General features: G+C 41.3%; 3 non-coding genes across 3 annotated transcripts; all 3 read right to left on the reverse strand.

The window, feature by feature from the left end:
* Positions 1-995: 995 nt before the first annotated feature.
* TRNAS-AGA (transfer RNA serine (anticodon AGA)) lies at positions 996-1,077 on the reverse strand. The gene has a single exon. It is a non-coding gene; the product is annotated as a tRNA-Ser (tRNA).
* A 1,499-nt stretch (positions 1,078-2,576) lies between these two features.
* On the reverse strand, positions 2,577-2,648 carry TRNAH-GUG (transfer RNA histidin (anticodon GUG)). Its single transcript has one exon. It is a non-coding gene; the product is annotated as a tRNA-His (tRNA).
* A 1,289-nt stretch (positions 2,649-3,937) lies between these two features.
* Positions 3,938-4,019, reverse strand: TRNAS-AGA (transfer RNA serine (anticodon AGA)). Its single transcript has one exon. It is a non-coding gene; the product is annotated as a tRNA-Ser (tRNA).
* Positions 4,020-5,000: the final 981 nt, after the last annotated feature.

Consider the following 5,000-nt stretch of genomic DNA (forward strand, 5'->3'; position numbering starts at 1 on the left):
CCTCAAGCCATCTGTATGTGAAGCAAGAAAGAGTTAAGGAACGGTCCATCTACACTTTTATTGGGAGGATGCTGCCGTGAGCTCCTCCCAGCTAATCACACAAACAGCAGTAAAGCAAGATAACTACACAGTTAGGGGGGACTGCATGGTTAGGTTTTTGAGGAATTATTGAAACTGACCTCAGTGACCCATAATCAGAGCTGTGGCTAATGACTGCATGCCTAATTATGATGAAGCAAGCACCATGGCTCGTAGGGGCCCCACAACACACTTTTCTTAGCTCATTGAATTAAAGTATAAACTTCTGCCATGTGTGAGTGGTAAAGGCTTGTTAATTTTGTTGCTTTTCAAATTCACGTCTGACAACAAGACGAAGGAACATTGGGGCATCAGACGCTTTGGAAAGTAGCCACCAACCGCAGAGAAAGAGAGAAAGAGGGAAAAGACAGTATGAGGTGTGGAGAAAACAGCAGCAGGTACAAGGAGCTCAAATGAGATTAATGGCGCCTAAATAGAGCACGTAAAGGAACAGTTACAAATCTAAGAAAAGGGAAAGAAAAGACTAGGAAAAAACACAGAAAGAGCTTGTAGATGAAATTCTCTTCCAGGAACAGCAGGTTAAGGGAAATTACACAGGGAGCAGTTAAGCTTGTAACACGGGGGAGAATAGAAAAGAAAATGCAGTTTTATGAAGTGTGTTTGCCTAATCCAGCTAGCACTTTTATTTTATTTCTCTATTTGCTTCTTTTATTGGTAAAGTAAGTTTCAAGTGCATGCACAGGTATGACCGAGAGAGCCAGGGTATAATATTTTGAAGCGTTTGCACCAGCGCTAATGAAGGACGAGAGTTATAGCAAAGATATGAAAGGGGGAGCGATAATAAATATGTGATATGGCAATAGTGACACCAAAATAAGCCACCTATTTATAAAACTGACATGGAAGAAATACTAAAGGTTAACTTCTGAAATTGTAGCCGATGTTAAAAAGATTCTCGTTGTCGGCAGGATTCGAACCTGCGCGGGGAGACCCCAATGGATTTCTAGTCCATCGCCTTAACCACTCGGCCACAACAACTGACTGCAAGGTGTGTGCACATAATCTGTATGCAAGTTTTCAAGGTGTCCCACAGCAAATTCCTGATATTCTGCAATGCACTTTTTAAAAATAAGGTTTTTTTCAGCAGGCACATTCTCTCCTAAAAACAAAAATTGCATGCGTATATCTCTAGTTTGGAATACCATAGGCTTGCATGCATACTCTCATGGGTCACTCAAGTTTTTTGGACCCTATTGCACTCTGTTTTCGTGCTGCTTTTAGTATATGTCCCATATTAAAGAAGTCTACCATCTTTGAGTATTTGAGGCTCCTTTGTAAGTGCTTTATATTTTTTCCTTGAAGAGCTATATAATAAAGGGGTCCGGGAAGGATTGCATTTATGGAAGATAAAAGAAGGCCCACTTGTCTCACCAAATGCTGTAGAGAAACCTGATGTTTTACTCATGTTATCCTTAGTTCGTTTTTGTTAGACCTTGCATTCTTAAGGTGGTCCCAACCCCACCTTATTGCTTTTCACCTCCGCATTTTGCTGTATCTTTTTGTTGGCCTTAGGACTCTGATCACTTTATCGCTACTAATCAGTGCTGAAGTGCACGTGCTTCTTCCCTAATCATGTGTATAATTGGAGTATACCTGACTGACAGATTTAATTTACTTGAAAGCCCCTTGTAAAGTGGTATACCATAAACCCAGGGACTGATTGTGCCGCCCAAAGAAATAGCATTTCAAACCTATCTCAAGCCTGCTACTGCAGTGCCTGTGCTGCAGTGTACTGCCACTTCGACTTGGCATTTAAAACTACTTGCCAAGCCTTAAACTCCAATTTTATTACATATCAGTAACCCCTAAGGTAGGCCCTAAGTAGTCCTAGGGGCATCATGCTATGTAAGTAAAAGGTAAGACATGTACTGTGGTAGTTTGTATGTCCTAGTAGTATCAAACAGTCTATTACATTTTTCACTACTGTGAGGTCTGCCCCTCTCATAGGTTAGCATTGGGTATTCCCTTATACTTTTTGGGGGGTAATTCCATATCAGAGAGGAGAAGCTTTATTTATTTATTGATAAATCCTATCTACTGGTGAGGTTGGATTTAATCTTACTATTGTATAAATGCCATTTTTAGAGAGTGAGCATTTCTCTGCACTTACTGCTCTATTTGCATTGAAACCTGTCTTCGATTGACGTCTGGATTGGGCTGCGAGACAGCTACATATGTGCATTCCCTGTAGACAGCCACAACACAGGTCACTCAACTGCAACTGCATTCATCTGCATTCTGATTGGCCTGGGGGAGAGCTCCGCTCCCCTTACCGCAAATATGTTCAAGAACGATAATTTATGTCAGTAAGTACAGTATACCTACATCTTATAATCATGTGTGTTTAAATAATTTGTTGTTAGATCGTTTAAATATTGAAAAGGATCTGTTTTTAATAGACATTTTACAAAAACAACTGGTACATTTGGGAATTCTGTAAAGGAAAAACCCAACTGCCGTGACATTGCCAACCACAATGCCGTGACTCGGATTCGAACCGAGGTTGCTGCGGCCACAACGCAGAGTACTAACCACTATACGATCACGGCGAGCTACTTGGGCTCAATAACGTACAGTGACATGAAGAAATTATAATTCGGAACACTCAGGGCTACTCCTGTGATAGGCTGAATGTGTTCATTGCTTCCTCATTCCTTATACAAAGGCTTTATCTCCTCAGTGGTTGATAGGCTGAAACCGTTTCCTGGCCGCCTGCTTGTGAACTGGCAGGAGTCAAAGATCACACATACACTGGTGGGCCTGTGATGGGACACCAATGCAGAGAAACACACCTGGCGCAGATATTCTATTCTGTTTATTAGACCTGCATCTCCCCTGTACCTCCTCAAGCCATCTGTATGTGAAGCAAGAAAGAGTTAAGGAACGGTCCATCTACACTTTTATTGGGAGGATGCTGCCGTGAGCTCCTCCCAGCTAATCACACAAACAGCAGTAAAGCAAGATAACTACACAGTTAGGGGGGACTGCATGGTTAGGTTTTTGAGGAATTATTGAAACTGACCTCAGTGACCCATAATCAGAGCTGTGGCTAATGACTGCATGCCTAATTATGATGAAGCAAGCACCATGGCTCGTAGGGGCCCCACAACACACTTTTCTTAGCTCATTGAATTAAAGTATAAACTTCTGCCATGTGTGAGTGGTAAAGGCTTGTTAATTTTGTTGCTTTTCAAATTCACGTCTGACAACAAGACGAAGGAACATTGGGGCATCAGACGCTTTGGAAAGTAGCCACCAACCGCAGAGAAAGAGAGAAAGAGGGAAAAGACAGTATGAGGTGTGGAGAAAACAGCAGCAGGTACAAGGAGCTCAAATGAGATTAATGGCGCCTAAATAGAGCACGTAAAGGAACAGTTACAAATCTAAGAAAAGGGAAAGAAAAGACTAGGAAAAAACACAGAAAGAGCTTGTAGATGAAATTCTCTTCCAGGAACAGCAGGTTAAGGGAAATTACACAGGGAGCAGTTAAGCTTGTAACACGGGGGAGAATAGAAAAGAAAATGCAGTTTTATGAAGTGTGTTTGCCTAATCCAGCTAGCACTTTTATTTTATTTCTCTATTTGCTTCTTTTATTGGTAAAGTAAGTTTCAAGTGCATGCACAGGTATGACCGAGAGAGCCAGGGTATAATATTTTGAAGCGTTTGCACCAGCGCTAATGAAGGACGAGAGTTATAGCAAAGATATGAAAGGGGGAGCGATAATAAATATGTGATATGGCAATAGTGACACCAAAATAAGCCACCTATTTATAAAACTGACATGGAAGAAATACTAAAGGTTAACTTCTGAAATTGTAGCCGATGTTAAAAAGATTCTCGTTGTCGGCAGGATTCGAACCTGCGCGGGGAGACCCCAATGGATTTCTAGTCCATCGCCTTAACCACTCGGCCACAACAACTGACTGCAAGGTGTGTGCACATAATCTGTATGCAAGTTTTCAAGGTGTCCCACAGCAAATTCCTGATATTCTGCAATGCACTTTTTAAAAATAAGGTTTTTTTCAGCAGGCACATTCTCTCCTAAAAACAAAAATTGCATGCGTATATCTCTAGTTTGGAATACCATAGGCTTGCATGCATACTCTCATGGGTCACTCAAGTTTTTTGGACCCTATTGCACTCTGTTTTCGTGCTGCTTTTAGTATATGTCCCATATTAAAAAAGTCTACCATCTTTGAGTATTTGAGGCTCCTTTGTAAGTGCTTTATATTTTTTCCTTGAAGAGCTATATAATAAAGGGGTCCGGGAAGGATTGCATTTATGGAAGATAAAAGAAGGCCCACTTGTCTCACCAAATGCTGTAGAGAAACCTGATGTTTTACTCATGTTATCCTTAGTTCGTTTTTGTTAGACCTTGCATTCTTAAGGTGGTCCCAACCCCACCTTATTGCTTTTCACCTCCGCATTTTGCTGTATCTTTTTGTTGGCCTTAGGACTCTGATCACTTTATCGCTACTAATCAGTGCTGAAGTGCACGTGCTTCTTCCCTAATCATGTGTATAATTGGAGTATACCTGACTGACAGATTTAATTTACTTGAAAGCCCCTTGTAAAGTGGTATACCATAAACCCAGGGACTGATTGTGCCGCCCAAAGAAATAGCATTTCAAACCTGTCTCAAGCCTGCTACTGCAGTGCCTGTGCTGCAGTGTACTGACACTTCGACTTGGCATTTAAAACTACTTGCCAAGCCTTAAACTCCAATTTTATTACATATCAGTAACCCCTAAGGTAGGCCCTAGGTAGTCCTAGGGGCATCATGCTATGTAAGTAAAAGGTAAGACATGTACTGTGGTATTTTGTATGTCCTAGTAGTATAAAACAGTCTATTACATTTTTCACTACTGTGAGGTCTGCCCCTCTCATAGGTTAGCATTGGG

Source organism: Lissotriton vulgaris, chromosome 1_1, assembly GCF_964263255.1.
Source record: "Lissotriton vulgaris chromosome 1_1, aLisVul1.2, whole genome shotgun sequence".
NCBI classification, from domain to species: Eukaryota; Metazoa; Chordata; class Amphibia; order Caudata; family Salamandridae; genus Lissotriton; species Lissotriton vulgaris.